Below are 21452 nucleotides of genomic sequence, written 5' to 3' on the forward strand. Positions count from 1 at the left end.
AAGTGTGAATCAGGCGGTATAGCGATACCAGACTTCAAACTATACTACAGAGCAATAGTAACAAAAACAGCATGGTACTGGTACCAAAACAGGCGTGTGGACCAATGGTACAGAATAGAGGACACAGAAACCAATCCACAAAACTACAACTATCTTATATTTGATAAAGGGGCTAAAAGCATGCAATGGAGGAAGGATAGCATCTTCAACAAATGGTGCTGGGAAAACTGGAAATCCATATGCAACAAAATGAAACTGAATCCCTTTCTCTCGCCATGCACAAAAGTGAATTCAAAATGGATCAAGGAACTTGATATCAAATCAGAGACGCGCCGTCTGATAGAAGAAAAAGTTGGCTACGATCTACAGTCGGTGGGGTCGGGCTCCAAATTCCTCAATAGGACACCCATAGCACAAAAGTTAATAACTAGAATCAACAAATGGGACTTACTCAAACTAAGAAGTTTTTTTCTCAGCAAAAGAAACAATAAGAGAGGTAAATAGGGAGCCTACATCCTGGGAACAAATATTTAGTCCTCACACTTCAGATAGAGCCCTAATATCCAGAGTATACAAAGAACTCCAAAAATTAGACAATAAGAGAACAAACAACCCAATCAACAAATGGGCCAAGGACCTGAACAGACACTTCACAGAGGAGGACATACAGTCAATCAACAAGTACATGAAAAAATGCTCAACAGCTCTAGCTGTCAGAGAAATGCAAATCAAAACCACCCTAAGATACCATCTCACTCCAGTAAGATTGGCAGCCATTAGGAAGTCAAACAACAACAAGTGCTGGCGAGGATGTGGGGAAAAGGGTACACTTGTACATTGCTGGTGGGACTGCAGATTGGTGCAGCCAATTTGGAAAGCAGTATGGAGATTTCTTGGAAAGCTGGGAATGGAGCCACCATTTGACCCAGCTATTCCCCTTCTTGGTCTATTCCCTAAAGACCTAAAAAGAGCATGCTACAGGGACACTGCTACATCGATGTTCATAGCAGCACAGTTCACAATAGCAAGACTGTGGAACCAACCTAGATGCCCTTCAATAGACGAATGGATAAAAAAAATGTGGCATTTATACACAATGGAGTATTACTCTGCATTAAAAAATGACAAAATCATAGAATTTACAGGGAAATGGATGGCATTAGAGCAGATTATGCTAAGTGAAGCTAGCCAATCCCTAAAAAACAAATGCCAAATGTCTTCTTTGATATAAGGAAAGTAACTAAGAACAGAGTAGGGACGAAGAACAGGAGAAGAAGATTAACATTTAACAGGGATGAGAGATGGGAGGGAAAGGGAGAGAGAAGGTAAATTGCACGGTAATGGAAGGAGACCCTCAGGGTTATACAGTGGAGGGGGTAGAGAGAGAGGAGGGGAGGGGAGGGGAGAGGTGGGGAGGGGGGAGGGTGGATGATGGGAAAGGCAGCGGAGCACAACAGACACTAGTATGGCAATTTGTAAATCAATGGATGTGTAACTGATGTGAATCTGCAATCTGTGTATGGGGTGAAGGTGGGAGTTCATAACCCACTAGAATCAAAGTGTGGAATATGATATGTCAAGAAATTTGTAATGTTTTGAACAACCCACAATAAAAAAAAAAAAATTCTCCAAGTGACAAATTGAACTTACAAATACATTTTAAAAAACATTCTGTCATTCTGTATTATGAGGATTTATATTTTGCTGTTTTTGAAATTAATTATGTATTTGCAGTGTTTCAAAAATAGATTTAAAATGTTGCAACTATGATTCATGATTTTAACTTACTTAAATGTTACTGCTCATAATTTTATCATATTAAATTTTCCTAATTTTATTTGATTAATAAAGGGCTCTATTAAGTACACATTTATCATAAACATAGTGTTCAGTTTGATAGCATATTTGAAATTGACTAACATTTGTCATATATGAAAATGAAATATGTCACTGATTGTCAGTAAAAATGGTGTTTTAAATGTATTTTAAAATATGAATGGTTACCTACTGTGAGTTCTAAAAGTTCCATGGTAATAATAGCATCACATACAATGTTATGATGTGAAATATCTCCTATACATGCCCTTTCCTGCTTCCTTGGGTTGTCATCATGGCCTTCCTGTATGAGTGCCAAATGGCATGTGTTTGACTTTTAGTTCACATCTGAGAAAAAAAAAAAAGTTGTTTTTTTTTTTTTTTTTTTTTATTCCTAAACTAAAAAGAAGAAACTTTCTAAAGGGCAAACTTGCTTAATTTTCCCCTAAGTTATTGTTAAGAAGGCAAAAAGTCTTCTGCCATTTAAAAGAAAAAAATTTATACACACACACACATATACACACACACACACACACATATATATATATATATATATATATATATATATATATATATTTTAAATATTTATTTTTTGGTTTTACGTGGACACAATAACTTTATTTTACATTTATGTGGTGCTGAGGGTCGAACCCAGTGCCTCATGCATGCTAGGTGAGCACTCTACTTCTAAGCCACAACCCTAGCCCTGTATATATATATTGTAACATATATGAAAACATTACAAATTTTCTTTAAAACAATCTGTATTGGAGGATTCATATTTTCATATATATATATATGAAAAAAGGGTGTAGGGAATAGAGACTACATGAAAAAACTTTTAAGAAATTGGGGAGTCTAAAATTGTAATTCTTGACATTACCTTGAAATATCTGCATATTAAGAGACTGGTATCATGTTCCCTACATAAAATATTCCAACCAACAGAATCTCCAAACATATCCTCATGGCTCAGAATTCTGGGTTAACATAAATAAATAAATAAGAAGAGATGATAGACTGCATAGTAGGCAGACAATATCAGAATGGTTCATTTTTATATAACTAATACAACCCAAAGGCACATGCCTGTAATGCATGCAACTCCAGAAGCTGAGGCCGGAGGATCATAAGTTTGAGACCAACCTGGGCAACTTAGTGAGACTGTGTCTCAAAATAAAAATAAAAGTAATAATAATAATAATAAAGGGCTGGGGATGGAGCTTAGAGGTAGAGCACCTCTGGGATCAATCCACAGTTAAAACAAGAGCTGAGAGCTGAGGCAGCCCCTACTAAGGAATAACTGGGCTTACTAAAAAAAAACAAAAAAAACAAAAAAAAAACTGAGGGGTACATAAGCCCTTGAATTTCTAGACACAGGTAGTCATTTCTCCTTAGCATTCCTGATACCCTGAAGATAAGTAGAGTGGCCACCTGGGCACTTGAGAAGCAATAAATGCTGAGAAAGCCAAACACCTTCAAATAAGCAGCTGAATACATGCTGGCACTGAAAAAACAGACCTGGGCCAAGGACCCTGGCAGTCTCGGTCAATAGATAAATAATCTCTGTTTTTGTTCAGAGAATCCTAAATGTAAACAGAGACTCTATCTTTCCAGGTTTCCTCCACTACCCTCCTTTGAGGTATCTTGAAAATCTGGGGAATATATAGTGAGCAACAAAAAGAGGAAGGACTAAAAATAGTTAAATTGTCCTAATTTCTAGTCTACATGAAACAACTTAAACCTGCAATGACTGAAAAGTTATTGGGTGGATTAAACTTAACCTATTAGGATGGAATCACTTATAGTGACTTTACTTCATATGCTGACTGAAACTTCAGAGCCAAGAACATTTCACAGAACTCAAATTTTATATGTGCTTATATTTGATAGTAAATATTCAATTATATTTGTTATGAATTGTGTTCTTTGTACTGCTTAACATGTTCCTGTGACTACAGCAAGAGATTCTTCTGGATCAGAAATCATTCCTCAACTCTAGTATGTCATAGAGGTGAGGTCAGAAAGACATTACTATTTATAATTTTCAGAAATTGAGATGTATAAAGAAAACTTCTCTCAAGCACTAAGTGCTATTTTTTCTTCCTAATCATAAGGTGAAAAAAGTTCTCATGTTTAACAGTATCAATAAATCAATAACAGACTAAAGCATTTAATCATTTGTCAAGTATATTATATATATGTATGTGTGTATATATATATATGTATATTATATATATATATGTGTGTGTGTGTGTGTGTGTGTATCAACCCAATTTAATTAATTGTATTGTTGTTAGTCTATTTGTGAAATTTTAAATTTTTTTGCCTGATACGTAGTTTTATAGACCAGAAAAGAGAAATCACCTTACATTGATGAAAAGTGCTTCCCCAACACAGAGAAGTAATTTGTTTTATTAATTCATAGAAATAATGATTCATCTTCTGCCATTCCAATTGTTAAATTCTTTCTTGTTGTTGTTGTTTTCATTGGTACCAGGAATTGAACCCAGAGAGACTCAACCACTGAGCCACATCCCCAGCACATTTTATAGTTTTTATTTTGACACAAGTTCTCTCTAAGTTGCTTAAGGCTTCACTAAGTTGTTGAGGCCAGCTTTGAACTTACAATTCTCCTGCCTCAGCTCCTCAAGCCACTGGGATTACAGGTGTGTGCTGTGGCACCTGACCCAATAGTTAAACTCCAAAAAACATATTGGCTATCCACAAAAACTAAAAATCCAACAAGTCTTCTTCTCATTGCATGTAATACCTAATTCCATGTCTCCTTAATGGACTAATCATATTGCTAATTTGAATGCTGAAGCAAAGACATATAAAAAAATAAAAAATAAAAAACCCTTTCTTTTCTTTAAGATAATTTACTTTAGATTTCTTTAGGACTATACCTATTGAAGCTTGTAAGTTTTTCTTCAAATTCATGATTTTATAAGATGTTAAAAAAATACTGGTGGAATGAATGTCTGTTGATTGAAAGGTTCACACAAAAGCAGGACATTAGTAGTTTGTTGTGATCTTTTTTAGGTTGCATCTTTAAGAACAGAAACTCCTTGATGTTACTGTGTTAATGGAAGAATAATCAGCCGGATTCAGTTTCTTGAACAGGATTCCAAGTTACTTTAATTCATGGTATCTTGATCCTGTACTATCGTACAAAATAGCATTGATTATTTAGGATTCAGTGATCTTTGAAATGAAGTGCCTCTAAAAATTAGACAAAGGATTCTACCATAATATAGTAATATCCTTATTTATTAATTAAAAACATTAATTTGGATTGTAATGCCTGACTCTGAAGAAAATCTTCACGAATAAAAACTAAAGATTTTCTTGGCAATTTAGTGTGGTACTTCTCAAACTATGAGTTTCTGAAGCAAGAGGACCCCATTAAAATGCATATTTTGACCCAGTAAGTTGAGGTGATGTTCTTTATTTCTAAAAAGCTCTCAAGTGACAACTGACAAGCTTCAGTGTAGCCCCTAGTTTGAGCAAGTAAGGTTTTAAAGGGTTTAAGACCCCTCTGATCGTACTAAAGTTCATTATATATTAATTTCACTTATAAAGATCACAAGTGTCTTGCCACTAATATATTATGAAATATATTTGGATTGAAAAGAAGGAATTCAGTGTATTTTTATCATTATAGAAATTGATATTCACAGCATCATGGATAGAACCTCTATTTTATTAGTTTATTAGTTTAGATAAAGGTTTTGGAGAAAGACAATGTCAATTGATCTATCTGCTTTATAGTTACATGCTCCTGATTCTTGTGGTATCATTAAATGTGCTTATCTTTACAATTCCTTTGATTATTGTATTCTATTACTTTTACTAATATTCTGAGTTACTAGTATTTAAAAGAGGTTGGAGAGGTTTAGATTATTTTCATATTTAACTCACCTCTTTTAAAACAAGGACAGAGTTGTACATGTGAAGAAATCATGTATACTGAAGAAACGTCTACAGATATTTTCACTCATCATTTTAATAACCTGTGACTTGAAGAGAAAGGTTGTGGAAATATCATCTAAGTGTCCTATTAAAATCAACTGAAGAGTGAGGATTACTATGCCAGAGTCTTTTTGAATAAGATGAAAGTACCGCCTTTCATATTGTGCTAAGTTTAAATGCTACCTCTTATAGGGCTGTACTGATCTAAAGTGGTACCATTAACAGCAGTGTGGCAAGCCATCGTTAACCACCTACAGCTTTGTGCTGGGCAAAATTGATGCTACCTATTGTGTTGTAACTAAAGCACTTCTTTTCACAGTTGCATTCCAAGTTAAGAGCTCATATTGATAGAACAGGCCAAGGCTAACCTGATATTCCATTGTATCCCATTATATGGTGGTGGATTGTAACAGTTAACCTTTACCTGTTCCTAAAGTGCATTGCCCTTCTTAACAGTGCCCCGGTGAAGCAGAACTGCATGCTAGGAATTGAGCTTACATAAAGGTCTAAACAAAAAGAAACAGACCAAGGCTACTTTTTGAATATAAGCTTTGTCCAGATCTCAGCTACATCCCCAGAACAGGCAGAGTGTTAAAGCCTCACTTGTCTGCATTAACTGTAGCTTTTCACACAACTGCACTTAATGAAAAAAAGCTACCAACCAAAGCACTCCACTCAGCAAAACTGTTCCCAGTCAAAGGATTGTAGCAAATAAAATAAACACTACCTTCAAGAGTGATAGAAATGTAGATAACAATAGGTCCTATAAGTCTAAGACTAAAATGCTTCTTCACAATAAAGTAACTTTATCTACTAGACCAAGAAAAATTATGCTATGATACTGAATATACCATACATATAAAAATAGAGACCATTCTAGGAAAACCAACAATCAGGCAGTAATCAACAGATATTTCTATAGGATATTCTGATTAAAGTGCAACAACATTAGAAAGAGAAACATTCCTAATCCCCTCCACAATCATCATATATAAAAGAGATGACACATTTTGTACTGTGTATCAGTAGAGAAGATACATATTAAGTCAACTGGCCCATTCGGTGATTTATCTCATCTTGGCCTTATGCTATGAGTAGGATAGAGATTCTGGAAAACACTCAAAAGTGGAAATGGACATGATCCAAATCATGGGGATCTGGTAGAAGTTGTACTTTCTGGTCCAGATCCTTTGTAAACATAGATAATAGAAAGGAATAGCTTTTAGATGGTGAGATTTTGTTGGTGGAAAGAACACAACAACCTAAAAAAATGCTAAAATATTATTTTGTTAATATCTACAAAGTCTTCTCTATTATTAAATCTGCTTGATATAGAATTAATTAGTTTCCACAACCATAGAAACACAACTTTTTTTTCTGCAAAGAAGATAGTGAAGATAAGAGAAAGAAATATTGTTTTGTTATATTATGCTTTTGTAGCCACATGATGATGTGTACTTTTAATAAAGGCAGTTAAAGGTTGAAGTTGCACTGACGGAGGTCCCCAGTGTGTGACAGAAACACTTAAATTATCAGTGAACAATTGACAGTCCCTTTCATACAAGTGACAAAAATTCCATTCAATTTTTATATCTTATGTGCTTTGTTGGCCTGTAACAGAGCTATTTTTTTGGTTATGTATCCTTTGGGCATTCTAGCAATCAAGAGGATATTACAAGAGGTGATAAAAAAATCTTTATGCTCTTAATTTATAAATGCCTAAAATATACTTTTATATTTCAGGGTAATAATGAAGGAAAATGCACTGCCCACTAGAATAGGAAAACCTAGGGCCAGAAGTTACAGAAATATCTAATCTAGCTATAAGTCAATCCTGGTGGAGAAAAGATAACATATTTACTCACTTCTAAAAATTTATTTGAGGGATGCTTAAGGTCATTTCTAAGAGTTGTCAGCTCTATCTCCTTCCTTCCTTCCTCCCTTCCCTCTTTCTTTCCTTTCTTCCTTCCATCTTTCTCCTCTCACATTGCATATACAAATCACTGGAAATATTATTGTCCTTAACATTAAAATGTATCTGGAAACCTAATACTTAACAACACCTCCTTTCTTACCACACTGGTCCAAGCCACCATCATTGCTTATCCAGACTACTGTCACTAGTCCACTTCCCTGGTGCCTATCTCCTATAGTTCCTGCAAAAACTTATATTTCACTGTGTTCTTCTGTTGACAATTCTTGTAATGGCTTCCTATTTAAATCAGAGTAAAAGCCAAAGTATTCCCTGTGATTTAAGTATCCTACTCAAAAGAGAATTGGGCTCTTTCATCCCATGACTTGGCTGGCCAGGTCAGACGTCTAGTCTGGGTAGAATGCCCAGACTATGAGACAACAAAGCCATAAGCCATTGGGTAAAAAGAAATTAGGCCCCTGAAAAGCCATACCCCCTACACTACTACCAACAGGAGCACTGATATAATGGTCACCTGAGTGAAAATGACACTAGATGTGGGTAGTGATTTAGATAGTCATCACACCCTGAATAAAGTACCATGATGTATCAAGGTAACACAAGATATTTGAAAAGGTATATGATCTGCACCAAATAAATTAAGCAGGCAATACATTCAATATGTCTACAAGAGGGCACCATCATCCTCAGTTGGTGGTTCATGAAAAGATCTACCTGAAAGATAGTCAGGTTCTTAAAAAATAAATAAGAAGTGAATAGGTAAAACAAATATGAGTGTATGTCAGGAAAGGTGACTGGAATTGTTCAAATGACAGACAAGAAAACATGAATTATGTCTTAAAGACAACCTATAAACTCATCAGACTACAGTTAAATAAAATTAGAGAAATTAGAGAAGTCAGGGATGAGGGCACAATCCTCATAGGCTTAGCTGCAATCAAGAGAAACATCCAGAAAACGATATAAAAGTATTTCTTACTCTTCCAACACCATGCCTTCAGGGTCATTACTGAGAACTTGTAATGACTAGTAACTACATTCCCCCCAACAAAAATGTCAAGTTTCAAGTAACTTTCTTTAGACAGTCACCTATGACCTTCTAATGCATTTGCTCTTGTACCTCAGCCCAGGAGTTTTGACTCTGCTCTACCATGAACCCCCATCCCTGTTTTCACCATGCTTGTCCTCCTCCGCCTCATTCTCCTCTTTTCCCAGCACAATGCCAAGGTCTTCAGACCTCTCTTGCTCTTCTCACCCCAACTGTATTGCATTTTCCCATGATATTTTTAGCCCTAACTAATTTCAATAATTATAATCATTTCATTTGCTTATAACTAACTGGAAGATAGACAAAATTACACAATTGGTTTCAGTATCTTCCTTTCTCTTAAATAAATTTTAATATGTATATTTAAGTATGCAACTTGATGTTAATATATATCTACATACATATAAATACACATAACATGATGTGTATCTATAATATGTATGTGTATATGTTTACATAATTATCTATTTATTATTTCAGAGGATGAAATGACATTCATTATCTCATATTTACCCATCTACCTCCATGAGAAGAACAGCTATAATCTACTGATTTCACAAAATCCTGAATACTCTATTAACTATAGTTGTTCTATTGTACAGTAGATCTTTTAACTCATTCAGGCAGGCTTCATATTTGCTACTTTGTAACTTTGACTTTTATTTCCCCATCTCCTCCCCTGAACCCTAACCATGGTAACCACACTTTCATTTGATCTTTTTTTAAGATCCTGCATGTAATATTTTACCTTGTATGTCTAGTTTATTTCACTTAGCACATGTTAGCTATACAATTGAACTGACTTATTTCCTGTATTTATGTTAGCATTAAGTACTCTAGGTCCATCCATTGTGGAAAATCACAGACTCTCCTCCTTTTTTATACCTGAATAATCATATTCCGTCACACACACACACACACACACACATATCACATCACAATTTCTTCATCCATTCATGACTACATAGGTTGTTTCCACATCTTGGCTAAAGTGAATAGTGTAATGAACATGGTAATGCAGAACACCGTAATGCAAAAACCACCCAGGTAATGGTTTAATTTCCTCTAGGCACATACCTAGAAGAAGAATTGCTGGGCCATATGGTAATTCTAAATGTAATAGCTTTGGAAGTTTCCATATTATATTCCATAACAGCTCCGCCAATATACATTCCCACCAACAGTATACACATTTCCCTTTTCTTCCCATTCATGCTAACTCTTTTCCATAATAGCTACTCTAAAGGGTATTAGGTGACATCTAACTATGGTTTTGATTTGCATTTCCCTGATGGTTAGTGACCTTGAGAATCTTTTTTGTAACCTGTTGACCATTTGTAGGTGAATGTCTATTTAAATCCTTTGCCCATTTTTAAGTAGGTAATATGTTTTCTTGCTGTTGAGTCCTATGAGTTCTTCATACATACTGGATTTAACCACTTACCTGATACATGGTTTGTAAATATTTTTTCCAGTCGTTAGGTTGCACTTTCATTTTTATGATTGTTTCCTTTGTTGTAGAGATTATCTAAGTGGATATAGTCCCACTGATTCATTTTTTTTTTGTGTGTGTGGAATCTTAAGGAATTGGTTTCCTTTAAATTCCAGAACTTAAACTTCAGATTTATTCTTAAATTTATGTTTTTCCCACTTTCCCAAATAGCTATTGTGAACATTTTTGCAGTCTCCTCAAAGTGTCTTTAGGCTTTTTCTCCACTTTGAGCCTCATCTTTGCTGACTATTAATTAGAAGCAGTTTCATCCCCCACCACACAATGACAAATCTACACCATCTATAATTATTCTAGGTCATTCTTTTACAATTTAAGAAAAGTCCCCATTTTTACATTGTACTAATTCTTTCACTTTTGAAATATGTTTTTACTCTACTTCAAGTTTTTAAAAAGGCAAAGCAAAAAAATATTTATGTGACATTAAATTCATATTCCCTTTCACTTAATCCCATGTCCCTGCACCTTTTCCCATGTTCTTTTCCTTCCTTCATTCCTTCTCAAAGGAAGCAGTCATTAGTGGCTCATAACTTATACTTTTTGGTCATTTATTCTTTGCATTTACAGTTTTATTAATTTATGCTTTACTTGATATTTTGTAGTATGATTATAATATCTTTATTTGAAATGTAGTAAAGATTTACTTTTATGGTTAGTGTGAAAAATTAATTATGGACACTTTTTTCTTAGTGTTATTCTTCATAGTATTAAAAGGATAAACACTAACATGATCAAGGTGATTGCTAATCGCCCACTTCTGTACTCATCTCGAACAATTCTCTTAGCTCACTGTGTTCTTTCTATATTTGGCTCCTTTTTGCTGGTTATTCTAAACTCTTTCCTGCTACAACCTTTATACTTGCTGGTTCTTTAGTCTAGAATGATTTTGTTTTGATTCTTTGTATAGGAGTTTTTTTTTTTTCTGACATAGTTCTACTATGCATAATTTGTACCTAGCTATAAATATTCCTTCCCAGATACATATCCAATAACATATAGACCAATCATTTCTATGACATTAGTTACTGTTAATATGCTCAGAAACAATGTCCTAGCTCATCCTTTCTACTTGTGAAGTAATATTATTTCACTTTTAAAGTTGATGTATTTTAAGTGGTTCATAAAGTAACACATAAAGCTATGCGGATAATAAGTAGCAATGCCAAAGTTTGAACTTCAGTGTCTAATTTCCGATCTCCTCTTCTTTTCGTTAGTCTCCGAGATCATTCGCTCTTTTCTAATTTCTGTACCTAGCAGTTTTCCCTTTTATATTCATTGTTATTAGTGACATTTTTTGACTTAGTGTTCTGTGTACCTGCTCCTTTTATACTTCTTTGATTTATGTAATCATTGCTGTCCTGCTTTCTGCCTACCCGTTTCCTTCACGGGATTCCTTTCTACTTAAATATAGGCCTGACTGTCTTTGTTCAAAGCATTTCTCTTCCCTTGAATCATCTTCCCCTCTCCATATCTCAAACTCATCTTTCAAGGACTGAATATAACCAAGTGTTCTCTCTCTCTAATCATTCTATAACACTTCCTTCCTTGACCACTGTATGGCATATGAACACTCTATAGTATGACTGATGTTATATTATTCACCTTCATTTTTCCTGCTCATTAACTTTTTCTCACACCCAAAACTATTATACAAATAATATGAGGACAGTAAGCTTCTTCATATTTCTTCAAATATTATGTCTTATTGTTCTATCCCAGTGTAGGAGTTATGGTATGAATATCACATACATTGGACTGGTACTGATGATCAAATTTTATGTGGATACTAATGTGAATGTATGTATATTTAATTTTTTTCTTTTTATTCAATTATTTTTTTCAAACATATTAAAACCATAATTCATTAAGTCAATGTATTTTTCAAATAATTATGGAAACAGGAATTTTATGTTTTCAACTAACATATGAGAAATTCACTGTGAACAACCTATTTCTGAGATCACCTCTGGATTAATTTTCTATAACAACATTTCTTTAAGGACAAATTACTTTTAATATTCTTAATATACATGTACTTTATTTCAGATCCTTTTTCTTTTTTTTTTTCAGAAATTAAACTCACCTTTATTTTTCTTAACTTTTCCTAAGGCTTCTTGAAAAACTTTTAGCTTCTAGTTATTCCCAGAAAGGAGTTACTATGTACAGAATTAAACATGATTATTGGATAGACTGTACTAGCATACCATTCTGATTAACTTGAAGTACCTTCAGATTACTTAATGCCAACTTATCAGTTTACTGGTGAAAAATCCTATCCTAGTTGTTAATTTCACCAACAGTCCTTCATTGCAATACAAACACAAAAACATGTTATTTTGGCCTCCTTTAGGTAGAAGAAAATGCCAAGATTAACTTTGCCTTCATATCCAGATGTTTTATTTTATTATTATTTTTTTGTGTGTGTGGTACTGGGCATTGAATCAAGACCACTCTGCAACTGAGTTATATCCCAGTCCTTTTTAGTTTTTCCAGACAGGGTCTTCTTCAGTTGCAAGCCTCAAGCTTGCAATACTGCCTCAGCCTCCCAAGATGCTGGGTTTAAAAATGTGCTCTGCTGTGCTTGGCTTGGGCAGATGTTTTAGAATGGAGACACCAACTATGTTTATGTGGGAGTTATGACTTTGGTTCTATTTTTTACCCTTTATTCAGAACACAGGGCAACATTGCAGTTTGAGATCATGAAATGAACAAACAGTGATAAAGAATTAACACTAAGCATGACCTGAATTCTGAGACTAAGTGATTTTCTAGTTCAAGGAGTAGGAGACAGAACAGGTGCAATATCTTCTCCAAAGGAGAAGAGAACCAACCACATTACTCAGTGAGTCACCAAAGGGTTTTGCCTTTAACTAAGGGCAAGAAGAAATGCCAGTCCTGATCTTTATCAGAGCAAATCCAAATCTCCAATTTCTCAAACTAATTGTAGGTAGAAGAGAATATAACTCCAGACTGATTAATTGGTCTAGATGACTACTGAAATGTCCTACATTCATGAGTTGGTAAAAATCTTCAGAGTGACTGTTGAAGATGGGAACCTTTCATGTGTTCCAGGTTATTATATAGTGCATAGAGGCTGGTAAGTATTAGTCCTGCCATACCACCTCGTGCTACCCCAGGAAGACCACCTGTACATTTATACAACATGCGTATCATAGTTCCGGCTGCTACTGTGTTGAGGTCATTTTCTGCAATGATAACACCAAATGCACTGTAAAGCAGAGCCAGAGAACCTAGAGTATTAGCCCAAAGTGCACCTTGCCTAGTCACCATATTCAAAATCTGTACATTTCTTGGTTTGGACCAGGCCATGTTCTGGGTTTCCTTCAATCCTAGCCGAAGACCATTCACTGACCCCAATGCAGCTCCTGTCATACAACATCCTCCAATGGTAAGGAAGGCTAGTTCACATCTGCCACGTGTTTTATTAGCTCCAATTGGTAAAATAAACTCATTCGTATCCTGCAAAAGATATCGTGGATCCACATTTAAATAAGGAAACAGAGGGTTCATATCAGTTAGCGGGATGCCAGCTAAATCCACGTGCTAGTAACCTGCTCCACTGGCTCTGAAAAAACTCGCCAATCCCCCTGTGGTTTTGTTACCACTTCCCCCGCCGCCTTCCATGGTGTCTCAGGAAACTACCATCTTGTCCTGGACCCTGCCTCAAGCCTGGTTCGAGTGCTTGGCGGTTGCTTCACTGTAGGCGCGGGGAGACCCGCGTTTCAGATCCTTTTTCCTGAAGCAGCATTTTTCTGGTTTGGAATGTATGGAATGTTGAATACATGAATACTGAATGATCAGAGTAGAACGTATTGAATTCTAAATTAAATTTAATCAAATGGCTTAAATATGCACATTTAACACACTTTTAAATTATTGTACTTATGTATCTTATTGATGGTTATTTCCCCTGAAATTGCAAAATCCTATGAGGAAGGACTGTGTTTGAGTTATTCCCATCTTCTCATATAGGCAGTGTTTTATTAAGTGTTTCACTCTACTGAAAAGGATATTCATCTTAAAATTGCCCCTTCAAAGTCACCCCTTGCATTAGGACAGTGTTTATATTAACATTTTGCTCCACCTCTGCTTCACATTCCATCAATGCTCTTCTCTATCTTACAATCCTGGTTCTAAACAATACACTACCTATCAAGATACCGACAATATTGCTTTTGCTATTTTTATTTCTAGAAAAAAACATATCAAGCCTAAGTATACTTGAGGGAAAACTATAATTACTTCATATAATTAATTACTTTTCCACAACAGCAACTGTGACAATTACTCATTCTAAGAAACTCTAATCACATTACAGAAACTTGTTACAGTTACTTAGCTCCCAATACAGACAGGAACATTGCTAAGGTTGGTCTGCACAGAGACCTGCTTCACTGTCATGCTGCTGTGGCTTTCACCATCCTGGATTTCTTTAATTGCTGAAGTTGAACACAGGTGAGATGTTAGACTGGATTGCAACTGCTGGGGTCTATAGTCCTGCAGCTTTAGAAATTTTTCTTTTCCTTTCATATGTTAAATAAAAGCTAGAAGACACTCTCTGAGCCCCCTGGCACCCTCACAGGATGAAAAGTTCAATTTCTTCTATTTGCACCACCTGCTGTCTAAGCACTCACTAGGAGACTTAATGTCTCTTTATTACATTTTGTCTCAAAGTACTGGTTCCCCTGAACTTCTGTTTTACCCATAAAGATTTTCATTTCCTTTTCTTAATCTGAAAATGTCATGAATGTGGAAGTCAGTGCCTCTGCCTTGACTTCTGCAAACTACCATTTAGGTAAAGAGATGGTACATGGTATCTTGGGACAATTAAACCAAATATCTTCCTCAGGTTCTTGTCCTCTTCTTATTTTACCTCTCTGCTGCTTTCTTCTCTAGGTCAGATCTAAGGAACTAAAAATGCCTCCACTTTATAAACAGAACCATTCAGCTCTTAATGTCTCTCAGCATGGCCCATTTTATCCAAACTTCAAAAGCATTCTTTTGAAAACCAAAATAATCCCTCAAAATGTTTTTCTAACAACTGACATTTATTTTGTTACAGAGAGCTCGGCTACCTGCTTTTAAAGTAACCATTATTTTAAAATATGTAAAAAATGTCCTCAACAGTTTTCCGTTAGGAATATTTTTCTATTATTGGCAAATGACTTCCAAGTTAGGAATACACCACTTTCCCACACATTTTGCACATCGAATGATACTTGAAGAGTTGAAACATACTATTTAATGGAACTAAACACGTGATTCCCAGACTGATCTTTACCCAGGGAGAGTGGATTTTCCTTGGTATCAAATAGCATCAGACTGGGTGTTTTGGTCCCAGCTGTCCTGTAACTGAATCTGGTTGTTCTTTTCAGGGGACTTGCTCCCCATACAGGTGTCTGTTCTGGAACTCAATCCTCCTTTATGTGAGACTTTTTATTTTTCCCCAGCTAGTTTCCTATATGCATTACTTTGTGCAGTGGCTCAGCATGTGTATTTTCTTCCAAAAATAAATGTCCACCCTCTCCAAAATTTAAGCAATTGTAGGCTTGTTTCCAAGATCTGTTCTATAAGAAGATCCTATGCAATGTAGGTAGAATAGAATAGATTGTTCACTCTTGTGTTTCAGCAGCACAACACGAGAATTATCCATGGTTTCAAACCTCTCCAATTCTGAGCCACTATGTGTTATTAGCCAATGTTTGTGATACTTTGCAGTTTTCCACATATGGTACAAACTTGGTAAATAAACTTGAATTTTGTTTGTATTATTTTAACTAGAAAAAGTTGATTAATCTGACTTTTTTGTCAATTACTAGACTACCATTGATGACTTTCTTTCCCTGTGCATAATATTCTGGGACAGGGTTTCATGTCTAGCCCCATATAGTGTCCTAGCTTTGAATGCTATTCTTTATTATAAATGTAATATATAATGTCAAATGCTTGTTGAGTGGATTTCTTAGATGTATGGCTCCTCTTCAAACTTGAAAGTTAGTCAACATATAAATAATCATTACTCTCAGCCATGTATAGTCTGTGTGCCTTTCCTATACGTATATGTAGCCTACTCTATAATTGTGACTGAAATATGATGCAGGGAGGGCATAATCTCTGTCCTCTCATAGCTTATGGTATAGTAATAATATTAATAGGGAAAGCCATGAATATTTATTTAGTACTTGCTTTCTGTGTTTTAGCTATTGTACTTATTGCCTTACAAAGTAATAAGTACAATGTTTACATTTTATACAAGATGATATATAAGATGATGATGGAAAGATTATGGGAGTAATGCAAAGAAAGATACCAAGATTGAAATAGATTTGTCATGCTGAAAGAGAACATGAATAAACTTTCATTGGAACAGTTCTTATTTACAGAGAGTAAAATGTATGATCAGAGTGGTGGATGTGATGAGAAGTGTTAGATTCATTCTTTCATCAATGCTTAAAAATAATTATTTCTTTATACCTGATTGTGTAGAGGGTTGATAGTAATGTATCTGGGACTAAAATAAACGTGTTGATCATTCTGCATATTTCAGGATGGGTTGGAAAAGCAAAAAAAAAATGATGGTACTGATAGCCAGATACAAATAAGCCAACCAGACATGAGGTAATTTAGTAATGATTTTAAATAAGTAAAAATAGAAAGAAAATATATATAATGTGAGTTGTTACAACAGAAGAAATGAACTGAATGAGTAACTAAATTCAGGGAGGAAAGAATGGGAAGGAAGTGAAACATTTGTTTTTCAACATCTGGTCTTTGTCATTGCTATTTTTCTGCTTCCCCTCAAGAATGTTAAATTTAGTAGTTCCTTTGGATATATCAGGGTTTATATGAGGAAGGTCAGAATATTTTATAGTTCATGAGTTTCTTCAAGTATTATCTTCCTGGTCTCAAATATGACTTCCACGCTAGTCTTCATCTCATGCTTTGAGTCATCAGATATATTTAGTCTCTACAATACATTAAACTTTGTACAGGGGTAGTTCTCAAACCTTTTGGTGTTGGGCATATTTTCAGTTTGAAAAATTACTAAAGCAATAATTGTGTTTAAGTGAGTAATATCTGTTCATATTTTTACTCTGTTGGGCATTAAAACAGAGAAATTGAAAGTAATCATTACCAATTATTTTTAAAACAACCATACTAATCCAACTATATGCTAACTTAATGACATCTTATTGAAATAATGGCTCCTGTAGTTTCCAAAACAAAAACAAAAAATTGCCAATAAAAAAGTGCATAATTATGCATTTTTGCAAGCCAAAATTTGACTTAATAAAGGAAGCTGGGTGGATCCTCATTCCTGTTTTGTGTGCAATCAGCTACAATGGTGCTTTGAGTGGAGCAAATGAAGAAAATCCAGCTCAAATACACACACACACACACACACACAAACCAAGAGAAACAGAGAGAAAGAATAAAGAAGAATATTTTGATATCCTTTGCAAACAAGCATGTGTGTTCTTAAGTACCACACCAAAACACAAGAAGTTTCCTCAAGGAACAATGTGATCTATATTCTAAAATTCACATCTGTGAACTTTTTCTACTTTGCTAAATTAAATTATCCTTTGGTTGGGTATTTATTTTGACATGTTCTTTTACTCGTGTATGACCTTGTAACTTCATGCTTTTGTTCATTTGGAAAATATTGCATCACTGAATTGTTCCCACTTTATTAGACAATTTGTAAAAAGAAAAAAAAAATTAAAGTCGCCATTAAAATCGTTAAGTATTGCGAAGTGATCTGGCTCATGAAGGTGAACATAAGTTTCCAGAAAGTTAGTTTGGGGACAGACGCTTGAATTTTGTCTCTGGTAACAAATACCATCAGTTATTTTCCTGAAGTGACAGGCCTACCTACATAATTTTAAAGAAAATATCTGCCAAGTACACCTGAATCGCAGTTTGTCAGTCTTTCTTTCAAGTAAATTGGTGTTTCATGGAAAAGTGGCTTCTTGGTTATCTCACAAATCAGAAATCACACAATTTCAAATAGAAGCATGATGCTTTTTCTTAAAGGAACCATGAGCCTTCTGCATGACCTAGCAGTGGTTTATCATGCTTTTAATTTCATCACACAAATTATGAAAAGATGTGTGCTCAAAGCTTTTAATAAAAATTAATGTATTCAATAGTTTCATTAAGGATATTAGGTAAGACTAAAGTTCAAATTTTACTTAATACTACTTGGTGCTGCTATAGCCATATTTGAACCATGGTTCTGGCATTTTTCTCAAGGTTGTTTATGCATCACTAATAAAAATATCAAGACAGTTTTCAAAAAGATCAATAACATAGTAGTACAGACATAATCTGCCATCATGGACTCTCTGAAGTGTCTCTAAGATCCTGTGGTCTGTGGCTTACTCAACATGAAGCCCCAGCCTAGGAAGGGAATAGTAATTAAGGCCCATGTGACCAAGTACTGTGAGTCAAGAGGAAAACTGTGCAATTATTTTTTAAGTAGGAGAATACAGAGCCAATTTTAGGACTGTATATGCATGACCTAGTAAAATACCATATATGCTTTCTCCCCACAAGGGAGAAGAAAGCTGAATAATTTAAATATTCAATTTTAAAGTTAATAGTTGCAAATTGAAAAAAAAACTGGCTTGAGGAGCTCAGCATGGAATACTTGGTGCAGGAATCATGTCTTTCTTATTAGTGCCTTTGACACCAATAAATAATTCTGACCTATTTTATGAAATTAATTCTATGATTACTGCTATTGCTCATATCCAATACTAAATAAACACAATGAAAACCTTTGAAAATTAATTCCCCACTCTAAGAATGTAGAATCATTTTTAAATGTATCAGAAGCAACAAATGAAGGATTGTTCAAACTCTGTTTTCAATATATGTCTAGGGGAATTATCATGTGATATTCCCATAGGCTCTCTCAAATATTCCATTTTGTTCTATTTATTACTCTAAGAATAGATTTTTCTACAATCTCTCAGTAGAAAAAAATTTGCCACTCATGTTTTTTAATTAAAAGAAAATCATAACATTCTGTAATAAACCACTATATTGACATGTTATAGCAAAATGCCTAGTAAAAACATAAATGTCATAACTTCTGCACATTAATCTAGGAAAAAGCATCTATTTGTTCTGGATTCTATGCTTTATCCAAACAGTACAATTAATCATTCATGAATCAACAGGTCACATATCCTCAATTTATTCTGCTAAGCTTGAATAGCTCACTTGAGCTTATGGTTATGGAATATGAGTGCTTGGGGGAAAGGCAGAGGAGCTGAGTAAGAATCTCTGTAATGTGCTGAAGGATGGATATAAGCAGGCAGAGCTAGGAGCTCTCTGCAAAATGTGAGTGCATTGTTCCCTGTTTTAATGCACTTTTCTTCTCTTTCCTCCTATCTAGATACACTCAATATTTTATCAACCTCTTAGAAGCCTTGTCTTCTGAATTATTTGAATGTGCATTACTAACAAATGCCCTAGGGAGGATCCAAAAAAGATTCTAATGAAACTATTTTTAACATAAGGAATGCTCTATACCATAAAGATTCCTGGGTACGTTTCCCTCAATGTAGCTCAAGATTTGATCATTGGGTCCAAAGGTCTGTACTGTGATCTAATGCTTGTATCCCTCCAGAATTCATCTAACCCTTAAGGTGATAGTTTTGAGAGGAGGGATCATTTGGGAGGTGATTGGGTCATAAGGGCTGAGCACTCATGAACAGGATTAACACCCTTAAAAAAGAATTATTAGCCTCTTCCATGATATGTGCACATATCAGGAAAGTGCCATTCATGAGAAAATAGTCCCTTACCAGACACCGAATTCAAAGGTGACTAGATTTTGGATTTTCCTGTTTGTAAAACTCTGAGAAAATATAATTCTATTGTCTTTAAGCCACCCAGTTTATTGTACTTTGTTAGAGTAGCCTGAATGGACTTGACAGTCTGTATCCTCTATGAATGAAGATCATGTGGGAGTCCTTTTTCTCTGTTGATCTGCAGTTTCTAGGGTCTATGTTCCCTAACTCATAGTAGCTTTCAATACATTTTTACTGAAAAAATAATATCAATTAAAGATTACTGTGAGTTTATATATCAATAATGAGAAAATGTCCAATTATATGTAATACATTTAAGACAGAGACTGAAAAAATTTTATGTTTCTCCAATTACTGCTTTAAACATCTGCCAAATTTCCTTTCCCCTGCCCTAGATGACATTGTCAATAGATCTCCAGCTGTCCATACTCTTTAAAATATTAGAACAAGGCATGATATAGCAATTAAAATTAATTTTTAGTATACAGTTATCCCTTGGTATCCACAAGGGATTAGTTTCAGGACCCCCTGCAGATACCAGCATGTGGATGCTCAAGTCTCTTACATAAAATGGCATAGGATTGGCATATAGCCTGAGCACAATCTCCTGTATACTTTAAATCATCTCTAGATTAATTATAATACCTAATACAATGCAAATGTTATGTAAATATTTTTATACTGAATTGTTAAGAAATAATGACAAGGGAAAAAAGCCTGTATATATTCAACACAGGTGTAATTTTTTTCAAAGATTCTTAGTCTGCAATTGGTGGAATCTCTTGTATGCAGAACCTGTATATGCAAAGAGCTGTCTGTATTAATACATTAGTCCTTCCCAAATAGTCTTTAACCTCTCATTCCTCCTTTCTTTCTTCCCCACAGTTAAGGCTTGCTCTGTTGCTAGGGGATTTATGGTGGGGCAAAAAGGATGCCTTTTGTTTTATTCTATTTTTGCTTTTCATCTTTATTTCCCTTTTCTTCTATTGATGAATCTTTCAGATGATGAACACCAAAAGATCAAAAGTCTTAGTTGATTGATTGGGCAAGTCATGAAGTGTCCACAGGGACTATGTGTATGGCATTTATCCACATGCTGATTCTTTAGTGTGTTGCGTATGTTGGTTCTTTGATGATACTTTCTAATCTAACATTCTGCCTAGTTCCAGACAAGACAACCCACACTCTGACTGATGTCTTATGTGAATAACTTCCTTCCAGTTCCAGGCACTAGTAGTCAGCTATGGTTCAGATATTATTTGAGTGCTCCCCAATAGTTCTTATGCTGGAAGCTATGTCCCCAGTGTGGTAGCATGAAGTGAACAC

At 34.8% G+C, this 21452-nt stretch overlaps 1 protein-coding gene and 1 pseudogene across 1 annotated transcript in view; both read right to left on the reverse strand.

The window, feature by feature from the left end:
- The window catches only part of Cntn5 (contactin 5), a 1252743-nt gene that overhangs the window by 695892 nt on the left and 535399 nt on the right, over positions 1-21452 (reverse strand). The window lies entirely within an intron of this gene.
- Positions 12871-14042, reverse strand: LOC124108729 (mitochondrial import inner membrane translocase subunit Tim23-like; annotated as a pseudogene).

The sequence above is a fragment of the Marmota monax genome, unplaced genomic scaffold (genome assembly GCF_021218885.2).
Source record: "Marmota monax isolate L192 unplaced genomic scaffold, Marmota_monax_Labrador192_F-V1.1 WCK01_AAM20220418_F8-fsc00045, whole genome shotgun sequence".
NCBI classification, from domain to species: domain Eukaryota; kingdom Metazoa; phylum Chordata; class Mammalia; order Rodentia; family Sciuridae; genus Marmota; species Marmota monax.